The sequence below is a fragment of the Elephantulus edwardii genome, unplaced genomic scaffold (genome assembly GCF_000299155.1).
Source record: "Elephantulus edwardii isolate Elephantulus edwardi_28Jun2011 unplaced genomic scaffold, EleEdw1.0 scaffold00137, whole genome shotgun sequence".
In the NCBI taxonomy this organism is placed as follows: domain Eukaryota; kingdom Metazoa; phylum Chordata; class Mammalia; order Macroscelidea; family Macroscelididae; genus Elephantulus; species Elephantulus edwardii.
In genome coordinates, this window is record NW_006399887.1 from 3,188,440 (window position 1) to 3,194,543 (window position 6,104).

The following is a 6,104-nucleotide window of genomic DNA, read 5'->3' on the forward strand; positions in this document are numbered from 1 at the left end:
GATGTCTAGGCAGATGTTACCCTGAGTGTCCACGCTGGCATGGTAGCAGGGAATGAGGAAGTTCGCTGTGGGCACGTTGTAAGGGTAGCCACTTGGGAACTCTAGGGAGAGCTTATACCTCAGGTCTTCATATATTGTGTCAGCGGCTGCATGGATGGTCCCTATCCATTTGAAAAGGTTGTCGAATACAGGAAAGGCAGAAATGCCTTTGTTGCCAGACATCATGAGGGTCATCAGCTCCTGCTGTAGCCTCTTGCCCACGGAGCCCCGGGCAGCGCCCCCGCTAGGCTCTGCACCTTTTTGGGAGGCAACAACGCTGCCTGTGGCTGGGTCATGGTTCTGGGAGGCCATCCGGTTGGCAGAAAGACAACATGGCTCGGAAGACACGACAGCAACTGCAGACAGCTTTTATTTTTAACCATATGTTTTATGTTGCTGTTGTATTCTGCCATTGAGTTTCACACTTTCCAAGACAGACCTGTTTGTTTTCTTTGTGGTCCATGGTATGTTCAAGACTCTACTCTGGCACCACATCTCAAAGGTGTCAAATCTTCTCTGCCATCCTTAGTCATTGTCCAGCTGTCTGATGTGTAGCAACTAAAAGCGAAGACCATGGAGTGGGTCAGGTGCACCTTAGTTTCTAGACTGACATCGTTGCTTTTCAGTACTCTGGAGAAGTCCCTGACAGCAGATTTTCCCAGTGTAATTTGTCTTTTCATTTCCTGATTGTTGGTGTCAAGAGTGTTGATTGTGGAGCCAAGCAAGCTGTAATTGTTAACAACCTCAATCTCTTCTCCATCTATTATGGTGCTGCCAATTGACCCAGTGGTGAGAATCTTTGTCTTCTTGCTATTGAGCTTCAATCCGTATTGAAGACTACAGTCCTTGCCCATCTGCAGCAAGCGCTTCAAGTCTTTCTTATGCTTTATAGCCCATACTGATTACAATATCAAAAGCTAGAAACCAAAGCCAGTACTCCAATTCACAGTGACCATCAGATTTCAAATTCTTTAACTCTCTTTGTTTTTTAAAAATGTCGTATGCCATCAAATTGGATCCGACTGGCACAGGAAAAAATTGCCCCTCCTTCTCCAGCAGAGCATCTGGTGTATTCGAACCAGAACCACGTGTTTTCTGGATTGCAGTGCAGCTTCTTGCCACTAGGCCACCAGAGGGCACTCTGCAACTCTTTCTGAGAGGAGACTAACTGCCTGATCAAACCACAGACCTTTCTGTTAGCAGTCCAACACTTATTCTACTATACCACCAAGGCTCCAAACATAGCACAGAGTTCATGCTCACTGTCATATCCAGAAACAGCTAGCTTTGAACCATTCAAGGTGAAAAGTAGACTTTTACTCCTACATTTACTGCACTACTTCAAAGTGCCTGTGCATAGGATCCTTGAGAGAAGTACGCAACCTTCTGAGATGTCTTTTTTAATGTTCTTCTCAGCCCCTGAGGACTCTAGTTGCATTGCAGAAGGATGATTTGCCAATACTTGCTATGCTTCAGAGAGTTGGACAATGACTAGGGATGACAGAAGGAGAGTTGATGCCTTTGAGCTTTGGTGCTGGAGAAGAGTATTGAATGTACCATAGATTGCTAGGAGAACAAACAAGTTCGTCCTGCAGAGTGTGAAGCCAGGCTGCTCCTTGGAGGCAAGGATTCTGAAGCTTCATCTGACATACTTTGGACATGTTGCACGGAGGGCCCAGTCCTTGTAGAGGGATGTCATGCTTGGGAGGGTGGAGGGACAGCGCAGGAGAGGAAGACCCTTGATGAGATGGATTGATTCCTTCACTGGGATAACTGGGATAGGTGTGTTTGAGACAGTGAGATTGACAAGGGATAGAGCAGGGTTTAGGGCTATTGTACATAGGGTCACTATGAGTCACAAGCTACCCGAGGCACATAGCAACAATACCAACAACAACATGGTAAGAGAAATCTCAAGACCTTCTTTCCCCCCTTTGAAGTTAGCAATGTGAGTACAGAGAAAGACAGCCCCAGGCATCCAGGATAAAGATTCTTTTAAAAATGGAATTAATTAATCCATCTTTTCCACCACAGGGAAATTCTTTCATTTATTTACTCACTGGGAAATTTGATGAGTCTTCTAGCAAGGTGATGGCACTAATTTGACGGAATCTTGCAGGTAATTAAGAAGAAATCCCATAGGACAATTTTTAGGAGGTATCTGAAGAGTTCAAAATAGAGGAACTAAATAACACTTAGAGATACAAATTCCTTCAGAGAGACTAATTTTTACCTCCTAAAAAAAAGACAGCAGCTTTTTTTCAGTTCTTTTTTTTTCTTTTCTTTAAATTTCAGTTCTCTGGGTAGATTTCCTAATAAGCAATAATGATACGTCTTGAGGCCAATTTTTCCTGTGGGCTTTATTCCCACTATTGTTCAGAAGCCAAGAATGAAGTTGAACAAACAGGCCTGGTTTGTTTTGGTCATCACACTGTGCTAGCAACGATATGAAAGAACATGTAATGTTAGAAAAACAGCAAAAGGGAGCTGTTCATCACATCCCCTCCCACAGTCCCTGTATTTAAATTAACCCTGGGGGAAAAGGGAGGGGAAGAGGCAAAATGTTTATGTTATTAATACATGTGATATAAACTTTCCTTAATTTAGAATTCATTAGACTGAGCACCTCTGGGTGAAGACTTCTGGAAAGTTTTGTGGAGCACACTTTGATCTCAGTTTTTTTATAAAGCTGATTGCAGCAATTAATTAGTCCAAAACACCAGGTGGTGGTGTTTTTGTGTGCTGTCTAGTCAGAACTGACTCATAGCTGACCCTGCAGTGGGTTTTCACGGACATTTATCACAGGAGAGGAGACTGCCCATGTTTTTCCCCCCACACAGAGCAGCTAGTGAGTTCAAACCGTGTGCCTTTGGGATTGCATCACTGCCTCTTAACACTCACTAGGCCACCAGAGCTCGTATGGATAAATGAGTCTATAATACTAGGGTGTAGGTCAAGCCATATTCCTTATTTCTTTAAATGAAATGCCCTTTGCTTTGAGTGTGTTGTCTTTGCCTGGAAGAAAACTAAACCTCAGCTGTTGTTCAAGCTTACCATCTCCCTCTAAAGTCTAAAGGTTCAAGTCCATCCAGAAAAGTTACTTCTGAAAAATTGGCTACTAAAAGCCCTTTGAAACACAATTCTACTGTGACATGCATGGCTCACCATGAATTGGACACACTTGACCTCAACTGGTTTGATGATTATTGATTTATCTCCTTTTATAGAATCAACAACATAGCTCCTCAATAGGATGGCTTGACACAGTGATTGCCACAATGAGCTTGAGCTCAGCAGGGATGGTGTAAGAAGGTGCAGGACTGGCCAGGGTTTTGTTCTGTTGGACTTAGTGTCTCTGTGAGAAGGAGTTGATTCAATGGCACTTAACATTAGCAATGTTTAAATCACCCAAAGATCATAGGCTAACATGGTGCCGCCCGTTCTGGGAAGGGTTTCGTTTTCCATCCTTGAACATTGACTTCTTCCTGATACAGCTGTGAGATTGATGGTCTCCATGTGGTGAAGGCTGTAGTGAATGAAGGGACTCTGGTGCATCCTTCAGCTTACTTGGAGGGGCAACTGACTTCCCTTTAGGGTGCTTTATGCAAGGTGATTCCTTACAACAACTGCTCCAAATGCCTTGGGGTAGAAAGATTTACAGATACATCAGCTATATTGTCCCTCACTGGTTACTCTTAGGGGGTTTTACAGATGAAATTCTATCTCCTGAATATGTGTTAGGAGTCCTATACTCTATTACCAATGGATGCAATCCTGCTTAGAAGTAGAATTTTCTTTTTTGTATTAACAAGGACATATCATTGTAGGATGTACCTTAAATGTAAATATAAAGATCAGTTAAGACATAAAGACAAGCAAGTCCATACTGGACAAGCCAGATGTAATCATCAAATGCTTGGGCTTCTTCTGGCAAGGGAGAAATTGATGGTCCTGAGAGCTCAATTTGGACTTTTAGCCTCCAGATCCATGAGAGAGTAAATATCTGTTCTTTAAAGTCACACAACTATGGTAAAAGAGCACTACAAACATTTGCTGTTAGGTGTTGTTAAGTAGATGATAAACTCATAGTGAGTCTGAACAGCAGGTTGGAACCTGGCCCTCTCCCATGCCATTCTCATGAGATCTCCGCCATGCTCAAGCCCCTTGCTGCTGTTAACTGGAGCCCTAGGGAAGAAAGGAAAGTTGGCAGTGTAAAATGCCTGGAGCCTGTAGACTTGGATGAATTCAGAGGTGATGTAGGCAGGATAAGTGTTGGGATATCTGTTTCTTCAGCTTTCACCTTTCCTTCTGATTCACAGCTGGACCTCATTTCTCCACCAAGAGGCATTAAAATCAGTCTTTCTTGGTGGGCTAGAAACACTGTCCTCCTGGATGAGGGTGTGCTTGAAAGCTAGCACTGCTTTGAAATGAGATCATTTTCACTGTTCTATTTTTCAGTTCACAATTCTGTCCTCTGCCTTCTGTTCTGTTTTCTTTTTGTCTTTATTTACAACTTAAATGAAAAGTCTTAAAAGGATAGATTTTGGACTTGTGAGAAGGGATTGTATAACAATGAAAGAATTTTGCTTTTACTTTTCAAAGAGAAGAATGAATAGGGTGGGGAGGGGTGGGGAAGGAGAAAAATGCAACAATTAATGAATGGAAATCCAAAGTCTCTGTAAACGTTCATTAAAATAAAAAAATTTTTAAAAGGATAGATTTGAGTCTGAAGTGTCCTCTCCCAGTATTACTGGTTCTTAACTTTCAGCTGTAGCCTGAATGCTTTGGATACTCTGTTATGAGACCCTGGATCTTATTGTAAACTTCTTTTCTGCTGGCTTCTTTTGGCACTGCTGCAGTGAGAGTGAGGGAATGAGAAAGGGAGTACTGTTAGTATCATCCAGTTATTGTCAAGTGTGGGAATAAGCCCACATTTTCCGTTCTTCTTGCACTAATATCTGAGAGTGGGAAGGAGCTCGTGATTATGGCTGGATGAAGGATGTCAATCTTCTCATTGACACTGTCCATTGACACTGCAGAGCAAAGAATGACTGATTGGATGAGAGTCTGGACTCTACTTACCTTTCTCTGACACCATCCCAAAGAGAGGCTATCTGCTGGAGCACCTCATTGTTACCTGGGTGGACCTGATGCTCCCCTTTTTGCCTTTGCTAGTGTTGGTTAGATCCACAGTCAACACTCTTGGCACCAGTAGTAAGGAAATTTAAAAAATGAGCTTCATTGAGAAAATCTACTGTAAAGGATCCTTCTGGAGTGCTACAGAGAAATGATCTCAGTCTAGAGACTATGGTGCACCTGATACAAGCCATGGTTTTCTTGATAACTTGCTACGCCTCAGAGAGGTGGACAATGACTAGGGATGATCGAAGGAGAATTAATGTGTTTGAATTGTAGAGCTGTAGAAGAGTATTGAACGTAACACCAACTGCCAAGAGAATTAAATAGGCCTCTTCTGGAGAGGGTAAAACCAGTTTACTCCTTGGATGCAAGGATTTTGAAGTTCCATTTCACATAATGTGGGCATGTAGCCAGGAGGAGTTCTTGGAGAGAGACATCATGTTTGGAAAGGAAGAAGGTCAGCACAGAAAAGGAAGACCTTGGATGAGATGAATTGATACACTGACTGTGGTAATGGGGGCAGATGTGCCAGCGATGGTAAAGTTGGCTAAGGATATGGCAGGGTTTGAAGACATTATTCATAAGGTTACAATGGGTGGGCACATAACAATGACAAGTGTTGGTGATGGGAGGTCTGGTGGGCTAATGGTAAGGAGTTTTGCTGACAGCCCAAAGATAAGCAGTTGAAATCCACCAGCTGCTCACTGGAAGAAAGATGAGCAATTTCCTCCCATGAGATTTAACTGCCTCTGAAAACCTACTGGAGGGTCAGCAGTGAGTCAAGCCTGAATTGAAGGTACATAATATTAACAACGTCTCCAAATTAATACCAACAATGTCTCCAAATTATTGAGGAGTAATGATGTCCGTTTAAAGACTAACGTGCATCTCATTCAAGCCATAGTCTTTTCAATCATTTGCTATGC

At 42.7% G+C, this 6,104-nt stretch overlaps 1 pseudogene; it reads right to left on the reverse strand.

Annotated features, from left to right (window-relative positions):
* On the reverse strand, nt 1–351 carry LOC102859868 (annotated as a pseudogene).
* Nucleotides 352–6,104: the final 5,753 nt, after the last annotated feature.